Below are 21,660 nucleotides of genomic sequence, written 5' to 3' on the forward strand. Positions count from 1 at the left end.
ATTTTGTATCAGTCCAAATGAACTCATGGCACACTCTTCTGGCTCCCTTTTCAATTTAGGAACACTGATGCAATATTGGGGTGAACGATATTAAATATTGTGTCAAAAATATAATCTACCACAATATCTTGCTGCTGTACTTATAATGGTAGATACACAAATATCGGAAGAAAATATGGCTGACCTTAATATCATCCAAAAATAGACACCAATGTGTAATACTGCATATAGGCTGTCCGGTTTTAGGTTTAAACCTATAATAACTAATTAAACCCCACCGAAGGGGAAATAGCCCTGACCAGTGTAAACATATAAACACTGAAAAAACACCTGCGGAACCAAAAACTTAATACCATTCAAAGAAAGGAAAAGGAGAGTGAAAGAGTCATTTTTTTCTTCCTGTAGGGGCCAATACAATGTAACTTTGTTATACAAGCTAGCAGCACGAAATACTGGATTAAGATTATTCTGCTTGGGTTTTGTTGTTTAGGGATGCCACTAAAATATTGTTTCTTCTTCCTTTTGCTTTTTTAGTTTTGTGGGCTTTGGTCTAAAGATTGAGGGGTTAGAAGCATGTTTTAGGTCTTGTTTAATTGTTTTATAAACTGTATCAGGAAATATCAAAATCATATTTGATTTTTGGCTGTGTTTGATTCCTTCACTGATGGGTAAAATGGCTAGTTTCATAAGAATCTTTCTCAATAAGTACCATCACATTTACTTACAGAGAATGGGTACAAACCCTGGATGCATCAGCCCCCAGTTTCTAGTGAGTCAGTATTGAGCTGTGTGATGACCTGTCAAAATTTATACCTGACCTGAAGTGATTCCCTTGTAAGATATCCTTGCCACTTGTTAGATAGTATGCTGAAAGCATCTTTACAATCTTCAGAGTTAATGAAGAATGCTATTGACTTTTCATTCCATTTTGGTGCACTGTTTTGTTATGCGTAGGAACTAAAACGCAAATATTTCTAATTTTGTGCTTTGTGTGGTATCAAAGAAAGAGTCATCCCAACTGTGTCACTTAGCTGATGGTTCTCAGTCCAAGGGGCTGTGAAAGCTATCTTATCCATGTGGCAACCGTTTACAGAATTTTTGCTGAGTGATGATTCCAAAGGCAAGAATTGGGAGGATCTTTGGTTGCATATTGACAGTGATGTGAAAAAAAGTATGCTCTACTGCATTCTTAGATTTTTACAGGAAAGCATAACTGCTGTAGTGGACATAATAAAAAAAATAGAGTCTGAAAACACCCTTGTCAGCCAAGTGTTCAGCACATTTGGTGTAGATGTGAAACATCTCCTTGAGAGTAGGCTGGGTAACACCTGTAGTGACTTTGGCACTGGAATATGTTCTGTGTTAGAGTGCTTGCCACTTGGTAAGCAAAGCAATGTTGAAGAACAAATCAGGAACTTTTGTTTAACAATGTATGAGATATGGCTTGCAATAATGCATAGAAATGTCCTTTCACCAACCAAGGCATTTAAAGTCAATGAAACCTCACTGGTACTCTGTACAAGTTCTAGATCCCTTCCGTAAAGGGGAATTTTCTCTTTAGTTTCAAAAGTGCTGCTTCATTTTTGACCACTTCAATAACTCTGAGGACATAAGATCCCAGTTCAACGAAAATGTTGCAGAACCTGCCCAGAGAATAGCAATCTTCAAGTGCACCAGTATTGGTAAGGAGAGCTATATCAGTGGCCAGAGTTACCAAATTGTGTACTGGCTGTTTGGGTGTTGCCCTTCTCAAGGTAAGGAAAGAGCGAGCACAAATGACCAAAGACTAACTGAAGAAGTATTGTAGGGTGTACTACAATAAGTTTGATTTGCAAAAATATATTTGGGCCTCATTTACACTATACGTGCACTGTTTATATACCATGCTCTATCAGTGCAGAATGCAAGCAATAATAAAAGCAAAATGTTCCATAAACACCAGAAAAACACAGTGTCTGTTGTTTTTAATGGTGCGTAAATGTGTAACCATTGATAATCACAGTTTTTTTAAAGTATTAAAATAACTTGAAAACACTGGGAAAAAAACACCAGAATTTACCAAAAATAGACACCGAAAACTGGAAAGCCTATATAAATATATGCTTATTTTATATAAACACACAACATCGCTGCCTTCTCTTCAAACTCTTTCAGTTTGCTCTGTGGTGTCCCGCAAGGCTCTTCACTCATTCCCACCCTTTTTAATGTTTATGTTGCAAATCTGGTTCCTATAGTACAATCCTTTGGGTTTTCTATTACATCGTTTGGAGACGACATGCAAATCATGCTATCAGCCACTAAGAATGCATACGATACCAGCTTTCGCATACATAAGTGTGTAGGAAGGTGAAATCTGACTACATGGTTGCCCCCATTTTTTTCCCTGGTGTTTTGATGGTTTTTGACTTAGTTTTGCTGATAACCTGTTATTCAGGTCCCCAGCCTAGCTGCTTCCTATCTAAATTGATTCCTAGTACCTAAGGTACACCACAGATTGGATTCTGGGTAGCCTTGTGAGTCCCTAGTATATGGTATACTATGTATCCAGGGCATAGGTACCCCAGAGGCCCACCAGGGGCTGAAGCATGTATTATGCATGTATTATGCCACCCCTGGGAAGCCCTCCAAAATGACACCACAGGTCTGCTACTGCAGCCTGGGTAAGGTGGTGCATGCACCCCTATGACAGGCCTTATCAATCCTGAAGGCAGGGTGCTTGGTTATATGTGAGAGGGTGCCCAGGCATGAGCTGAGCCCCTCTGCAGCCTTCAGAATCTATCCTCCGGGGCTGTCAGTAGTGCAGCCTGACCATATACTCTTAAGTACATTATAACCAAATGGTTAATGCTAACTTTGGACTGGCTGCATGGAAACATGTTGTGTTTGGCATCAAACACCTAGGAATCATACCCCCACACCATTAACTGGTGTGGGAGTATGATCCCACCCTTCTAGAGGGAGAGACATGACAGCACCGGTATACCCGGTACCAACTTAACAGAGCCCTGGCATCACAAAATGGATGCTGCAGCCACAAACACGGGTCTGGCCTCCTGCTACTAACTGAAACTCCAGCAGGGACAATAAGTTTCCTGTCACAGGGAGGTGTAACCACCTCCCAGACAGGCTGATTGTATTGGGGCTGGGTGGGAGCACTCTCATAGTGCTTTGAAGTCCCGAACTGGGAGCACATTTGGTGTCCGTGTGCATACTCCAGCTCAAACTGGTTCAGGGGCTTCCAGCCCCTTCTCTGGCGTGAAACTAGCCACCACTCTTTCCAAACCCTCCCATAGGTGGGTCCATAGAGGTAGTCCAACTCCTTTCTTAGGCTTAAGTAAGGAACCCCTGGCAAAAGGAATTTAGATATCCCTGGACAAAACTCTGTAGCTGAATCCTGGAACTTCGACACTCTACTCAAGACTAGAGGACTGAAGAAATCTCCCTTGGGGTCAAGTAGTAACTCCTCTGCTTGGCAGGCACCAATGAAGCATTTTGCAGGTCTGCAGCTCCGAAGCTCCCGACGGACTCCGAAGTATCAGCAGCCCAGGATGAGGATTTCCAGACTTCTCAGAGGCTGACCCGAGTCCCCAGCAAAGCTGAGACCCGCAGCCCTCGAGAGAAATGTGGAACCGGAACTCCTGGTCACGGTGCACATTTGCAAGTGCATTGACTTCCCGACATCTCTTGAAGTCATGCTTTGGGATACTTGTAACCCAAGCCCAGAGCACCATCTGCACTGAAGATTGTGAGCCTACACACTACGAATGCAAAAACAACAGCTGATGGACAGAATGCAAAACAATGTCATACATTCACCCCAGTACAGGGATCTGAGCCTAAATCCATCGATTTTTTGCTCGCCTTTCCACTTTGAACCCAGCCATATGCAAATCAGTCTTGACCCTGTGCCTCATGGGAACAGTCCAGCCCAAACTGCCAAGCCAGGTCCTCCCTGGACTGGAAACAAACTTCCTAGGACCGGTTTCAGGGTTTCACCCCTCATCAGCCAGGATAGCTTGATTCCAGTGGCATGGAGAGCAGAGGACTCACGTCTGAGCATACCAATCCCACTCGGAGTGACAAATGCAAAAACAACAGCTGATGGACAGAATGCAGAACAATGTCATACATTCACCCCAGTACAGAGATCTGGGCCTAAATCCATTGTTTTTTTGCTCACCATGCCATTCCAGTTTGAACCCAGCCATATGCAAATCAGTCTTGACCCTGTGCACAGTCCAACCCGAACTGCCAAGCCAGATCCTCCCTGGACTGGAAACAAGCATCCTAGGACCTGTTTCGGGGTTTGACCCCTCTTCAGCCAGGATAGCTTGATTTCAGTGGCATGGAGAGCACGGGACTCACGTCTGAGCATACCCATCCCACTCGGGGTGACAAAAGCAAAAACAACAGCTGATGGACAGAATGCAGAACAATGTCATACATTCACCCCAGTACAGAGATCTGGGCCTAAATCCATTGTTTTGTTGCTCACCATTCCATTCCAGTTTGAACCCAGCCATATGCAAATCAGTCTTGACTCTGTGCCTCATGGGAACAGTCTAGCCTGAACTGCCAAGCCAGGTCCTCCCTGGACTGGAAACAAGCATCCTAGGACCGGTTTCGGGGTTTCACCCCTCTTCAGCCAGGATAGCTTGATTCCAGTGGCATGGAGAGCACGGGAATCACGTCTGAGCATACCCGTCCCACTCGGGGTGACAAATGCAAAAACAACAGCTGATGGACAGAATGTAGAATGATGTCATACATTCACCCCAGTACAGAGATCTGGGCCTAAATCCATCGTTTTTTTGCTCACCATGCCATTCCAGTTTGAACCCATCCATATGCAAATCAGTCTTGACTCTGCGCCTCATGGGAACAGTCCAGCCCGAACTGCCAAGCCATGTCCTCCCTGAACTGGAAACAAGCATCCTAGGACCGGTTACGGAGTTGCACCCCTCTTCAGCCAGGATAGCTTGATTCCAGTGGCATGGAGAGCATGGGACTCACATCTGAGCATACCCGTCCCACTCGGGGTGACAAATGCAAAAACAAGAGCTAATTGACAGAATGCAGAACAATGTCATACATTCACCCCAGTACAGAGATCTGGACCTAAATCCATTGTGTTTTTGCTCACCATGCCATTCCAGTTTGAACCCAGCCATACGCAAATCAGTCTTGACCCTGTGCCTCATGGGAACAGTCCAGCCCGAACTGCCAACCCAGGTCCTCCCTGGACTGGAAACAAGCATCCTAGGACCGCGGGGTTTCGCCCCTCTTCAGCCACGATAGCTTGATTCCAGTGGCATGGAGAGCACGGGACTCACGTCTGAGCATACCCGTCCCACTCGGGGTGACAAATGCAAAAACAACAGCTGATGGACAGAATGCAGAACAATGTCATACATTCACCCCAGTACAGAGATCTGAGCCTAAATCTGGGACTAAAACCATCGTTCCGTGAGCCTGCTTCTTGCATTTCAGCTTGAGGCTCCTTCGCGATCCCTGGTCCATAGACTGGTGGGTCCCTGTGAAGACAACTCTGATTTTCCTTGGGCTTCCCTGGTTGCTCCAGATGTGCCCTGACTCCCCACCATGTGGTGAGTCCCTCAGACCTTGCTGGTCTGCACCGAAGCATTTCTTCTCTTCCTGCGTGGGTTGCTGTTGCCAAGGCTTGTTGTGTCCAATCTGGCCACCGACGCTGCAGCACTTGACATCCTTCGTGGGACAGCTCGAATCCTGATCCTGGTTGTCCTCGATGTCTTCTTGTCCTCGTGGCTGAAGAGTCAAGTTTCACCTTCTTCACCTGAAATTACCCGACATCGGCGGGCATTCGCCTAGAGTGCCCCTGGTCACTGGATAGTGACCCAGACTCTGTCCCCTCTGCTTTCAGGTTCTTCTCAACTTTGATCCAGGCTTGGATCTCTTCAGACACTTTGCATCTTCCCAGCAGCAGCACTTCTTCGCTGGCTTCCATTGAAAACGACAATGCAACCCGACACCATTTGACACCTATGCACCCGGCTTCCCTGGGTGAGGTAACTCGAGTACTCTGGTGCTCCCATGGGTGTTGACCCTAGAACTTCCTAAGTCCAAAATGTTTTGGTCCTAGCTCACCTCTAATTGTCCCTAATCTTTAAAAATCTAACTGCGACTTTCCCCATAGAAGCTAACGGGAGCTCTCGGCTATGTTCTCACACTGCACACGGCCCCGTGGGTCCCCTGCATCACTACCTTGGGTCGTTCCTTGGGGTCCCAGCGATTCTACAGGGTCTAGGCCCTGTGTCTAGTTAAGTCATGGTTCTTATACCACTATTTTAGTATATGGTTTGGCTCTCCCCTCGGGCCTGACATGTGTTTGTGCTATTTTACTGTCTTATTTAAAGTGTAACTTATGTGTTTTGACCTCTAGACTCATAAAGAGACTAGCAGGGTGTGTTTGCAAATAAATACATATATTGTATATATATACCTGGTGTGGTTATCTTTCATTTAGCCATTCAAGAGATTATAGACTGGTAAAACAAGCTGCTTTACATTCCTTCAAGACTTAGCCTGAAGGCTGCTCTCCATAGCTACACTATGATAGCTTTCAAAAAAGGTTGTCTTTAACCTATCATCTATAAGGGGTTGTTTGGACTTGTGCTAGGTGACCACTATATCTAGTGGACAGCATATATCAGGCCAACTTCTCACAAACTGCATGAAACACATCTATGACTGGATGAACAAGCACTGTCTTAAGCTCAAAACCGGGAAGACCGAGGTGATCTTACTTGGCAATAACCCCAATTTCTGGTCTCCCCCTTGCTGGCCTGCAGATTTGGGAACTCTTACTACCCATACAAGGAAAGCCAAAAGTTTGGGGGTCATGGTTGATGATCACCTACTTTTAGTAAATCAAATCAATACAGTGCTCTCATCTTCCTAAAACATCTTAGGAATTCTCAAAAAAATTCTAATCTTCCTGCCTATGTCGGTTAGGAAATCAGTGATCTCCACCTTAGTACTATCGAAGATAGACTATTGTAACAGCCTGTACTTGAGCCTGCAGGCCCCATATCTAAATAAATTGCAGATTCTCCAGAATTCTGCAGCCAGACTTTTACTTGAACTACCCAGGCTCCATTCTGTCTCTGCTGCACTTAAAGACCTTCACTGGCGGAAGGTTAAAACAGAATTAAGTTCACGTCCCTCAGTTTGACTGATAAAGCGATGCATGACTCTGGGCGCAACTTTTTGAAGGAAATCTTTCCCTGGTACACCCCAAGCAGAAACCTAAGATCATCAGGCACGTGCAGAATAAACTCTATTAGATTTAAAAAATGTAAATGGGGTGGCAGCAGTTTTGCGGTCAGAGCAGTCACATCCCGGAACCTCTTGCCATTCAGCTTAAGGTCTGCCCCTTCCTTGCTTCAGTTTAGGAAACTTTTGAAAACCTAGCTTTTCAACCAGTAGGCTCTATTACTCTGCTCATCATGGATCACAGAATAAGCATCAAGACACTTTCAGGTATACGTTGCGCTTTACAAATTGGGTAAAAAAACATAACATATATATATTTATATGTGGGCGTTTGTATAAATATAAATATATTTATACAAACACACATATACATGTGTTTGTGTGTTTATATAAACATATATCTATATGTAGTATTAAATATGAGTGGAGTATATTACATTTAAATGATAAAAAAAGCATTCTAATAAATGTTTTTAATTATTTTTACTACATATATAGTAAAATAATTTTAAAATATATTTATTTGACACCATTTTCTTGATATTTTCAATTAAATTATATATAATATATGTCTTTATATATATATATATATTCACTGAAAAAACCATAGGTTTCACACATGTTATAGTTAGCTGTACATTTCACTCGTAAAAAAACAATGAAATTCCCGCGTTATAGTTAGTGCAGGCAACTATAACTCACGCGACCGCAATCCTCTGCTGATGCTAATACTGTATTTCGACACTTATTTGCCCATGTCTTCTTCCATTAAATTTTAGCTATACATATATTACAAATATTTTTTTTTCATAAAGACACATATGTCATCAGCAGAAGATTGCGGTCGCGTGAGTTATAGTTGCCTGCACTAACTATAACGCGGGAATTTCATTGGTTTATTACGAGTGAAATGTACAGCTAACTATAACATGTGTGAAACCTATGGTTTTTTCAGTGAATTTGCAAGGTTTTTTTAATGCTAATTCCTAACTATAACGTGTGTGAAACCTATGGTTTTTTCAGTGAATTTGTACGGTTTTTTAAATGCTAAGTTACTTTACGCCATTCGTGGCGTGCGCGCCCAGTTAACGCAGTTCATTCCGTGCGCGCACGGTGCGCTTCGCGCACCGTGCGCGCACAGTGAGCACGCGGTGCGCTTCGCGCACCGCGCGCCCACTTTACGCAGTTAGTGCCGTGCACGCACGGTGGTCACGCGGTGCGATGCGCGCACCGCGTGACCACGTTAAGCGGGATGGGCCATGTACGCACGATGCGCTTCGCGCACCGTGCGCACATGGGGGACATATTATGCGCATCTTTGTGAAATGTATTCTTTGTTAAATTCATAGCTGTCATATGCCATGCACGAATGGTGCCCTTCGGGCACCATTTGCACACGGGGTGGGGAGAATGTGGATAATTTTTTTTTTCATAAATTTTTACCGTACGCGTACGGTAAGCGTAATTGGCGATTTTCCGAAAAAAAAATTTTTTTTTTTGGGCTTGGGGGTGGTTTGGGGACCCCTGTATCAATGCTGGGTGGTTAGGATCTCATGAAACTGCCTCTTTACACATTTTTGGGGTTCGTTTTTGCTGCCCAACTCAGGGAGCGAGAGAGAAAATGGCGGCCGCCGCTTCCTGGTTTCGACCGATTCGAATGTTTACTAAGAGCTAAGAGCCAATCAAAATCGCGCTCGCGCACGCCACCGTACGCGTACGGTAAGCGCACCGTAAGCGCACCGTAAGCTGGCTCAGATATATATATTGATTTAAAGGCTATTTTCTCAGAATCTACTGAACAGATTTACACCAAACCTACAAAAGGCACTTCCTTGACCTGAGGACTAACTCTCTGCCAAATTTCAAGTAATTCTGTTCAGCCGTTCGGGCTGTAGCTGTGTCTAAAGGTCCTATGGAAAAATGCATGGGAAAAACGCGTTTTGGGACCCCCCTCTTATCTCAGCCCCCGCTTCACGAATCCCCCCGAGACTTTCAGGGTAGGAGCGGAGCGTAGCCCCCCACCTATTTTGAAAAATTCGCAAGGATTCATCGACCGGCACCAAAGTTATTCAAAATAGAATGTTGCGGATTTCCTATGGAAACGTGGTCCTAACTATAACTACCTACTGGCGACCGCCAGTAGGTAATATATATATATATATATATATCGTGAAAAGATTTGCCATGCAAGGAGATGCCACACAGGTGATAACAGTGCCTCCATTTAATGTGGGCAACAGACACGTTACATTCAGCCCCACCATCAGCGTCGCCAAACATGTTTCGGGCATTCCGCGCCTGGAGGAGCTGATGATTGCCGAATTATGTGGGGTGCTTTATTCAATGGACACTGTTGCGTTCACTCACCTTGGGACCCACTTGGGATTTATTTTTGAGCACGAAGCCTCGCACAGCACCTATTCAGGTAACAGTAGGACTACATACCCCAGAATGCCATTGGGCATGGAGAAGTCCCATTTGGGCGGGGCAAGATATGAAAGTCCACACAGCTGCCGGGACTTTGTGTTGCAGCCAGTGAACAAGGGCGGAATGCCCGAAACATGTTTTGCGACGCTGATGGTGGGGCTGAATGTAACGTGTCTGTTGCCCACATTAAATGGAGGCACTGTTATCACCTGTGTGGCATCTCCTTGCATGGCAAATCTTTTCACGATATGAAACTGCGGCGTGCCACGCCGCGGAGACGCCCTGCCACGTACTTTGTGGACCTGAGGTGCCTGTCATTGGGGCGCCTGGAGGAGCTGATGATTGCCGAATTATGTGGGGTGCTTTATTCAATGGACACTGTTGCGTTCACTCACCTTGGGACCCACTTGGGATTTATTTTTGAGCACGAAGCCTCGCACAGCACCTATTCAGGTAACAGTAGGACTACATACCCCAGAATGCCATTGGGCATGGAGAAGTCCCATTTGGGCGGGGCAAGATATGAAAGTCCACACAGCTGCCGGGACTTTGTGTTGCAGCCAGTGAACAAGGGCGGAATGCCCGAAACATGTTTGGCGACGCTGATGGTGGGGCTGAATGTAACGTGTCTGTTGCCCACATTAAATGGAGGCACTGTTATCACCTGTGTGGCATCTCCTTGCATGGCAAATCTTTTCACGATATGAAACTGCGGCGTGCCACGCCGCGGAGACGCCCTGCCACGTACTTTGTGGACCTGAGGTGCCTGTCATTAGGGCGCCTGGAGGAGCTGATGATTGCCGAATTATGTGGGGTGCTTTATTCAATGGACACTGTTGCGTTCACTCACCTTGGGACCCACTTGGGATTTATTTTTGAGCACGAAGCCTCGCACAGCACCTATTCAGGTAACAGTAGGACTACATACCCCAGAATGCCATTGGGCATGGAGAAGTCCCATTTGGGCGGGGCAAGATATGAAAGTCCACACAGCTGCCGGGACTTTGTGTTGCAGCCAGTGAACAAGGGCGGAATGCCCGAAACATGTTTGGCGACGCTGATGGTGGGGCTGAATGTAACGTGTCTGTTGCCCACATTAAATGGAGGCACTGTTATCACCTGTGTGGCATCTCCTTGCATGGCAAATCTTTTCACGATATGAAACTGCGACGTGCCACGCCGCGGAGACGCCCTGCCACGTACTTTGTGGACCTGAGGTGCCTGTCATTGGGGCGCCTGGAGGAGCTGATGATTGCCGAATTATGTGGGGTGCTTTATTCAATGGACACTGTTGCGTTCACTCACCTTGGGACCCACTTGGGATTTATTTTTGAGCACGAAGCCTCGCACAGCACCTATTCAGGTAACAGTAGGACTACATACCCCAGAATGCCATTGGGCATGGAGAAGTCCCATTTGGGCGGGGCAAGATATGAAAGTCCACACAGCTGCCGGGACTTTGTGTTGCAGTCAGTGAACAAGGGCGGAATGCCCGAAACATGTTTGGCGACGCTGATGGTGGAGCTGAATGTAACGTGTCTGTTGCCCACATTAAATGGAGGCACTGTTATCACCTGTGTGGCATCTCCTTGCATGGCAAATATTTTCACGATATGAAACTGCGGCGTGCCACGCCGCGGAGACGCCCTGCCACGTACTTTGTGGACCTGAGGTGCCTGTCATTGGGGCGCCTGGAGGAGCTGATGATTGCCGAATTATGTGGGGTGCTTTATTCAATGGACACTGTTGCGTTCACTCACCTTGGGACCCACTTGGGATTTATTTTTGAGCACGAAGCCTCGCACAGCACCTATTCAGGTAACAGTAGGACTACATACCCCAGAATGCCATTGGGCATGGAGAAGTCCCATTTGGGCGGGGCAAGATATGAAAGTCCACACAGCTGCCGGGACTTTGTGTTGCAGCCAGTGAACAAGGGCGGAATGCCCGAAACATGTTTGGCGACGCTGATGGTGGGGCTGAATGTAACGTGTCTGTTGCCCACATTAAATGGAGGCACTGTTATCACCTGTGTGGCATCTCCTTGCATGGCAAATCTTTTCACGATATGAAACTGCGGCGTGCCACGCCGCGGAGACGCCCTGCCACGTACTTTGTGGACCTGAGGTGCCTGTCATTGGGGCACCTGGAGGAGCTGATGATTGCCGAATTATGTGGGGTGCTTTATTCAATGGACACTGTTGCGTTCACTCACCTTGGGACCCACTTGGGATTTATTTTTGAGCACGAAGCCTCGCACAGCACCTATTCAGGTAACAGTAGGACTACATACCCCAGAATGCCATTGGGCATGGAGAAGTCCCATTTGGGCGGGGCAAGATATGAAAGTCCACACAGCTGCCGGGACTTTGTGTTGCAGCCAGTGAACAAGGGCGGAATGCCCGAAACATGTTTGGCGACGCTGATGGTGGGGCTGAATGTAACGTGTCTGTTGCCCACATTAAATGGAGGCACTGTTATCACCTGTGTGGCATCTCCTTGCATGGCAAATCTTTTCACGATATGAAACTGCGGCGTGCCACGCCGCGGAGACGCCCTGCCACGTACTTTGTGGACCTGAGGTGCCTGTCATTGGGGCGCCTGGAGGAGCTGATGATTGCCGAATTATGTGGGGTGCTTTATTCAATGGACACTGTTGCGTTCACTCACCTTGGGACCCACTTGGGATTTATTTTTGAGCACGAAGCCTCGCACAGCACCTATTCAGGTAACAGTAGGACTACATACCCCAGAATGCCATTGGGCATGGAGAAGTCCCATTTGGGCGGGGCAAGATATGAAAGTCCACACAGCTGCCGGGACTTTGTGTTGCAGCCAGTGAACAAGGGCGGAATGCCCGAAACATGTTTGGCGACGCTGATGGTGGGGCTGAATGTAACGTGTCTGTTGCCCACATTAAATGGAGGCACTGTTATCACCTGTGTGGCATCTCCTTGCATGGGAAATCTTTTCACGATATGAAACTGCGGCGTGCCACGCCGCGGAGACGCCCTGCCACGTACTTTGTGGACCTGAGGTGCCTGTCATTGGGGCGCCTGGAGGAGCTGATGATTGCCGAATTATGTGGGGTGCTTTATTCAATGGACACTGTTGCGTTCACTCACCTTGGGACCCACTTGGGATTTATTTTTGAGCACGAAGCCTCGCACAGCACCTATTCAGGTAACAGTAGGACTACATACCCCAGAATGCCATTGGGCATGGAGAAGTCCCATTTGGGCGGGGCAAGATATGAAAGTCCACACAGCTGCCGGGACTTTGTGTTGCAGCCAGTGAACAAGGGTGGAATGCCCGAAACATGTTTGGCGACGCTGATGGTGGGGCTGAATGTAACGTGTCTGTTGCCCACATTAAATGGAGGCACTGTTATCACCTGTGTGGCATCTCCTTGCATGGCAAATCTTTTCACGATATGAAACTGCGGCGTGCCACGCCGCGGAGACGCCCTGCCACGTACTTTGTGGACCTGAGGTGCCTGTCATTGGGGCGCCTGGAGGAGCTGATGATTGCCGAATTATGTGGGGTGCTTTATTCAATGGACACTGTTGCGTTCACTCACCTTGGGACCCACTTGGGATTTATTTTTGAGCACGAAGCCTCGCACAGCACCTATTCAGGTAACAGTAGGACTACATACCCCAGAATGCCATTGGGCATGGAGAAGTCCCATTTGGGCGGGGCAAGATATGAAAGTCCACACAGCTGCCGGGACTTTGTGTTGCAGCCAGTGAACAAGGGCGGAATGCCCGAAACATGTTTGGCGACGCTGATGGTGGGGCTGAATGTAACGTGTCTGTTGCCCACATTAAATGGAGGCACTGTTATCACCTGTGTGGCATCTCCTTGCATGGCAAATCTTTTCACGATATGAAACTGCGGCGTGCCACGCCGCGGAGACGCCCTGCCACGTACTTTGTGGACCTGAGGTGCCTGTCATTGGGGCGCCTGGAGGAGCTGATGATTGCCGAATTATGTGGGGTGCTTTATTCAATGGACACTGTTGCGTTCACTCACCTTGGGACCCACTTGGGATTTATTTTTGAGCACGAAGCCTCGCACAGCACCTATTCAGGTAACAGTAGGACTACATACCCCAGAATGCCATTGGGCATGGAGAAGTCCCATTTGGGCGGGGCAAGATATGAAAGTCCACACAGCTGCCGGGACTTTGTGCTGCAGCCAGTGAACAAGGGCGGAATGCCCGAAACATGTTTGGCGACGCTGATGGTGGGGCTGAATGTAACGTGTCTGTTGCCCACATTAAATGGAGGCACTGTTATCACCTGTGTGGCATCTCCTTGCATGGCAAATCTTTTCACGATATGAAACTGCGGCGTGCCACGCCGCGGAGACGCCCTGCCACGTACTTTGTGGACCTGAGGTGCCTGTCATTGGGGCGCCTGGAGGAGCTGATGATTGCCGAATTATGTGGGGTGCTTTATTCAATGGACACTGTTGCGTTCACTCACCTTGGGACCCACTTGGGATTTATTTTTGAGCACGAAGCCTCGCACAGCACCTATTCAGGTAACAGTAGGACTACATACCCCAGAATGCCATTGGGCATGGAGAAGTCCCATTTGGGCGGGGCAAGATATGAAAGTCCACACAGCTGCCGGGACTTTGTGTTGCAGCCAGTGAACAAGGGCGGAATGCCCGAAACATGTTTGGCGACGCTGATGGTGGGGCTGAATGTAACGTGTCTGTTGCCCACATTAAATGGAGGCACTGTTATCACCTGTGTGGCATCTCCTTGCATGGCAAATCTTTTCACGATATGAAACTGCGGCGTGCCACGCCGCGGAGACGCCCTGCCACGTACTTTGTGGACCTGAGGTGCCTGTCATTGGGGCGCCTGGAGGAGCTGATGATTGCCGAATTATGTGGGGTGCTTTATTCAATGGACACTGTTGCGTTCACTCACCTTGGGACCCACTTGGGATTTATTTTTGAGCACGAAGCCTCGCACAGCACCTATTCAGGTAACAGTAGGACTACATACCCCAGAATGCCATTGGGCATGGAGAAGTCCCATTTGGGCGGGGCAAGATATGAAAGTCCACACAGCTGCCGGGACTTTGTGTTGCAGCCAGTGAACAAGGGCGGAATGCCCGAAACATGTTTGGCGACGCTGATGGTGGGGCTGAATGTAACGTGTCTGTTGCCCACATTAAATGGAGGCACTGTTATCACCTGTGTGGCATCTCCTTGCATGGCAAATCTTTTCACGATATGAAACTGCGGCGTGCCACGCCGCGGAGACGCCCTGCCACGTACTTTGTGGACCTGAGGTGCCTGTCATTGGGGCGCCTGGAGGAGCTGATGATTGCCGAATTATGTGGGGTGCTTTATTCAATGGACACTGTTGCGTTCACTCACCTTGGGACCCACTTGGGATTTATTTTTGAGCACGAAGCCTCGCACAGCACCTATTCAGGTAACAGTAGGACTACATACCCCAGAATGCCATTGGGCATGGAGAAGTCCCATTTGGGCGGGGCAAGATATGAAAGTCCACACAGCTGCCGGGACTTTGTGTTGCAGCCAGTGAACAAGGGCGGAATGCCCGAAACATGTTTGGCAACGCTGATGGTGGGGCTGAATGTAACGTGTCTGTTGCCCACATTAAATGGAGGCACTGTTATCACCTGTGTGGCATCTCCTTGCATGGCAAATATTTTCACGATATGAAACTGCGGCGTGCCACGCCGCGGAGATGCCCTGCCACGTACTTTGTGGACCTGAGGTGCCTGTCATTGGGGCGCCTGGAGGAGCTGATGATTGCCGAATTATGTGGGGTGCTTTATTCAATGGACACTGTTGCGTTCACTCACCTTGGGACCCACTTGGGATTTATTTTTGAGCACGAAGCCTCGCACAGCACCTATTCAGGTAACAGTAGGACTACATACCCCAGAATGCCATTGGGCATGGAGAAGTCCCATTTGGGCGGGGCAAGATATGAAAGTCCACACAGCTGCCGGGACTTTGTGTTGCAGCCAGTGAACAAGGGCGGAATGCCCGAAACATGTTTGGCGACGCTGATGGTGGGGCTGAATGTAACGTGTCTGTTGCCCACATTAAATGGAGGCACTGTTATCACCTGTGTGGCATCTCCTTGCATGGCAAATCTTTTCACGATATGAAACTGCGGCGTGCCACGCCGCGGAGACGCCCTGCCACGTACTTTGTGGACCTGAGGTGCCTGTCATTGGGGCGCCTGGAGGAGCTGATGAGTGCCGAATTATGTGGGGTGCTTTATTCAATGGACACTGTTGCGTTCACTCACCTTGGGACCCACTTGGGATTTATTTTTGAGCACGAAGCCTCGCACAGCACCTATTCAGGTAACAGTAGGACTACATACCCCAGAATGCCATTGGGCATGGAGAAGTCCCATTTGGGCGGGGCAAGATATGAAAGTCCACACAGCTGCCGGGACTTTGTGTTGCAGCCAGTGAACAAGGGCGGAATGCCCGAAACATGTTTGGCGACGCTGATGGTGGGGCTGAATGTAACGTGTCTGTTGCCCACATTAAATGGAGGCACTGTTATCACCTGTGTGGCATCTCCTTGCATGGCAAATCTTTTCACGATATATATATATATATATATATATACATATATTATCTACTGGCGGTCGCCAGTAGATAGTTATAGTTAGGACCGAGTTTCCAGAGGAAATCTGAAAATTCTATTTTGAATAACTTTGGCACCGGTTGACGAATCCTTGCGAAATTTTCAAAACTAATGGGGCGCTCCGTTCAGCTCCTACCCTGAAAGTCTCGGGGTGATTCATCAAGCGGGGGCCGAGAAAAAAGGGGGGTCCCAAAACACGTTTTCCCCATGCATGTTTCCATAGGACCTTTAGTCGAAGGTACAGCCCGAACGGCTGAACAGAATTACTTGAAAATTGGCAGAGAGGTAGTCCTCAGGTCAGGGAAGTGCCTTTTGCAGGTCTGGTGTCAATCTGTTCAGTAGTTCCTGAGAAAATTGCATTTAAAAGCATATAAATATCTATAAGCGCGCACTGTGCGCGCACCGTGCGAGCACCCTAACGTGCGCAAGCGTAATTCTGATTGGTGGTTACATGTTAGTCAACGTTGGAATCGGTCGAAATCAGGAAGTGTCGGCCGCCATTTTGTTTGTTTTCAGTGCGAGAGTGAAAAAGGAAGGTGGCGAATGTGAAAAGGGGGCAAGGTAGAGAGTTCCTGACCCCCTAGCCTTTGTCAGGGGGTCCCTGAAGGACCCCGAAGGCAGACATTTTTTTTTTATTTTTTTTTTAAAGTCGCGGGGGTGCGCGCACCGTGCGCGTACGGTGAAAAACAAAACAAAAAAATAATAATTTTATACGTAGTTTATTGTAAAATAAATATATTAAAAAAAATAATAATACATCAATAAATTAGCATTTAAAAAACCGTACAAATTCACTGAAAAAACCATAGGTTTCACACACGTTATAGTTAGGAATTAGCATTTAAAAAACCTTGCAAATTCACTTAAAAAACCATAAGTTTCACACATGTTATAGTTAGGTGGATATTTCACTCGTAAAAAACCAATGAAATTCCCTCGTTATAGTTAGTTCAGCTAACTATAACTCGCGCACCCGCAATGCACTGCTGATGACGTCACATATTACATCACTCATGACATGGTCAGTGACATCACTCATGACATCACTGATGCCATCTCAAATGACATCACTGATGACATCATCCAGTGAATGTGTGTTTTTCTGAAAATTAAATATGTTTTATATATGTATATCTCAAGGTCGATGGAAGAATAAATGGGTATATAAGTGTCTAAATGGATGATTTGTTTTTGAAAAATTGATTGTGCAACTGACTGATTAAGTGTATCATAGTGAATACATGGCTTAGTGAGTAATGTTTAAATATGTAAATATCTGTATCAGTCTCTCACTTTGTGTATAAGTGGCTGCATGGGTTGGTGAGTAGCTACATGGGTGTCTATATAGGTTATTAGTTGGTTTTTTGAGTATCAGTCTGAGTGTCTGCATGGTTCGGTGGGGGGTATCACGTAGTGCATAGGTGCATGAATGAGTGACTCACTCTTTGTATGTGTTGAAGACAGCATGTGAGCAGGACTGTATGGGTGGATGAGTGTGTGTATGGGTGTGTTAGTAAGTGAATGACTGTCTCAATAGTGTCTTTATGAGTAACTACATATGTTTTAAACTAGTATATGTGACTATTGGTGTATATAAGTGAGTATACGTGAGAGTGAGAGATTGAAAGAGTTCCTGTATGAATAAGTATGTGTTTCTATAAGTGATTGTTTAAAAGACTAAGTATGTGTAAGTTTCCGTAGAAGTAAGTGTGGTGGTGTGTGTATAATAGGCCTGGGCGAAAATTTCATTCCGTTCGTGGAAATTGCGATAATTTGACATTTTCGCGTTCCACGGAGAGCGCGAAAATGTAAAAAATTCCGGTTTCCGCAGCTTGGCGATAATTTGTTTCTTGCTCGCGCTATAAAATAATACATTCTCGCGCGCGCGCGATCGCCTTACCTGAATCCCTGCGTTCGCCGACAAGTTTTCTTGATCCGGTCGCGTTCTCCATGAGATGTTGTATTGTTTTTAGCCATTTGCGCTGTCTCGCGACAGTTCGCGCCCGCAGTGACGTCATGCGTCTCGCGATCACGTCTTTCTTCTCGCGATCATGCACCGCGAGAAAACTCAAAACAAGATGGCCGCGCCCGCAAGCAACCACATGGGTAAGTTGGCGACCCGCAACCATGCAGAAAATCTCGCGAACATGCCGGAAAAAAACTTCCGCATCTTCGCAATATTTCCGCTTGTTTGCGATAATTTTAAACATTTTCGCGATAATTTGCGAAAGGTAATTTCGCAAATTCTGCCCACCCCTAGTGTATAACTGTATATGCAAATAAATGCATGTTTGATTCTTTATTAGCATGAGTGACTATGTGTGTGAGTAACTCTATGGATGAGTGGCATTGTGTAACAGGATGTATAGGTGTATGAGTACATATGATGAGTGAATACATGTATGAGTGACTGTATAGGACTGTTGGTGAATGAGTGGATGTGTATGTGGATCTTAGAATTACTGAGGAGGTTGTTGTGACTGGTATTGGTATGTCCATTGTTTTGAAAAGTTTAGTCTCTATTTTTGAATGTGTGTATCAAAGGTTATATTAGGGTGAGAGGAGGTCTGCCACTCTATCACAAGGATGATGTCATCAGTGATGTCATGAGTGATGTCATTTGAGATGTCATCAGTGATGTCATGAGTGATGTCACTGACCATGTCATGAGTGATGTAATATGTGACATCATCAGCAGTGCATTGCGGTCGCGCGAGTTATAGTTAGCTGAACTAACTATAACGGGGGAATTTCAATGGTTTTGTACAAGTGAAAAGTCCAGCTAACTATAACACCCCTGAAACCTATGGTTTTTTCAGTGAATTTCTGAGGTTTTTTAAATGCTAATTCCTAACTATAACGTGCCTGAAACCTATGGTTTTTTCTGTGAATTTCAAAGGTTTTTCAAATGCTAATTTCTAACTATGCCTACAGAGATAGGACATGTGAAGAAAGAAGAAAAAATGCACAGAAAGAAAAAAAAGAAGTGCAGAAAGAAGCAACAGAAGTCCTCAAAGACAAAGAAAAGTGCAGGAAGAAGGATAACGTGCAGAAAGAACAAAAAGAAGAGCAGAAAGAAGCCTTGTTGCAAAATCATCCTGTACCCTCAACTTTTTCAGACGGATACTGGTGGTAACTGAGTCTGACTAACCAGTCCTAGAGCCAGTGCTTTGTTAAAAGACACTTAGAATACAGTGAAAACACCTACATACACTAGGGAACATTATGCGTTGGGGTCCCCCTGTGATTAGCATGACCTCCTCTGTAAGCCCCTAGTATATAATAGGGCAGGAGGATTAAAACTACCTCTTAAAACAGGCCACAGGGCGTTTTTGCACATGTTAACTCAGGCCCCGTCCCCTCCCTTCACCACTGTGTAAACACGCCCTGTGTCCGTTTTTAATTGGGAGATTAAGTTCATTTGAATCCTGAGGGTCCCTAGGGTCCAACTAGCCCACTAGGTACCTCCAGTAAGTGCCACAGAGCTGCGTTGCAGAGAGGTGTAAAAAGTGGCACGGCCTGGACCACCTCTCTGCAATGCAGCTCAGTGGTGCTTACTGGAAGCACTTGGTGGGCTAGTTAGCCCCCAGGGGCCCTCAGTATTGAAGGAAAATTATATCCCCAATTTAAAACGTGCTATAGTGCGTGTTTGCACACGTCACCTCAGGCCCCGTCCCCTCCCTTCACCACTGTGTAAACGCGCCCTGTGGCTGTTCTAAGTTGAGAGATTAAGTCCCCTTGAATCCTAAGGGTCCCTAGGGTCAAACTAGACCACTAGGTACCTCCAGTAAGCGCCACAGAGCTGCGTTGCAGAGAGGTGTAAAAAGGGGCTTGGCCTCAGAACACCTGTCTGCAGCGCAGCTCCCTGGTGCAAGGAGGGGGCGTGGCCTCCGGCACGATGCCAGTCTTTTATTTATTTTAATTTTTTAAGAAGGGGGGCTGTGTGGTTCCCCTTCTTATTCTAATTTATTGGCCCTGATGACCCCATCCCCCAGGGCCTGTCTCCTAATTATATTTTTTTGACCCCAATCCCCAGGGCCGGCAACTGTTTTTTATTATTTTTAAAAAATATATATTTATAGACACACCTAGGACATGCTGGACAAACCGTATGTACCTATCACCATGACGATTTGCGTGATATTCATTAAAAGGCGACTATGCATACAATGAATCCACGTGGAATGTATTTACACCACTAGTGAAGCTCTGACATGTCTGATGCCCTACCGTGCCTAATCCCGGTAGACACCCTTGTCGTTTTTTTATACAAACATGGGTAGCTATTGACGGGCATATTTAATACACATGCACACCAAGCCATTCAAAGGGGATTCGACAAAAATTCGACCAAAACTATGCAAGAAACCCCCCTCACGGTTAATAAAACACATATCCACTGCCGGATGTGTGATACTTTTTATTTTGCTCTCTGGAAAGGGGATGAACATCACTTGAGAGTCACAGCGCGCTCCTGGCAGAGCCCAATGCTGTGTTACACCCACCATTGCCTGCTGAGTGCCACACACCTCTGTGTTGTATTCCACTAGCTAGTGCATATGCTATGACACTCTCTAGCCCATGTGCACTGTAACACCACCCTGTGAATATGTCATGCCACACTTGTCTTCGCACGGGTTATATTGCCCCATCTAACGTGCCTTCCTCGATGCCTATGTTATAATGCACAGTGCTATGCCATACATATTACAATCTGGGATCCATATCTTTCTCACAGTGCATATGCAACGTTACACTCCCCAGCACATATTTTATATTACAACTTTAGAGACTAGTTAGGTTACACAACACTGCCCTGTGCATATTACACTCCAAGGCACATATCGCATAGCACGCGCTAGTGCCTGTGCTATCTCGCGCTCTCCAATGAATCTGTCATTGCGCACAATGTATTGCATATTATATTTCACGCCCGGTTCATCTTATATCACACTTTTTGGTGCATAGTTTATACCATACACTATATCTAGTTTTCATTTTCAATCGTGCTCTCAGGACTATGTTCTATATAACACTGTGTTCACCTACCCTTTTCACGGGCATTACATTTTGCGATAGGGGGGGGAGGGTCAGGGGGTGTTTCTGCCAAGTGAGCCCGGAGTCACAGTCACAAACGTCCTCTTCTTCCTGAATAAAAGTGAGATTATGCTGCATACTTGTTCATATTTTAAGTAGTTCGCACAGACACACGTTTTAAAAACAATAACGTTCCTAATACCCGCCTTCTCTGAACAGTTAGCTTGCTGCCCCATCCCCCTCCTCCCTATCCTCTGTTGTGTGAATCCATGGACTAGCCTCCTC

The sequence above is a fragment of the Triturus cristatus genome, chromosome 5_1, assembly GCF_964204655.1.
Source record: "Triturus cristatus chromosome 5_1, aTriCri1.1, whole genome shotgun sequence".
NCBI lineage: Eukaryota > Metazoa > Chordata > Amphibia > Caudata > Salamandridae > Triturus > Triturus cristatus.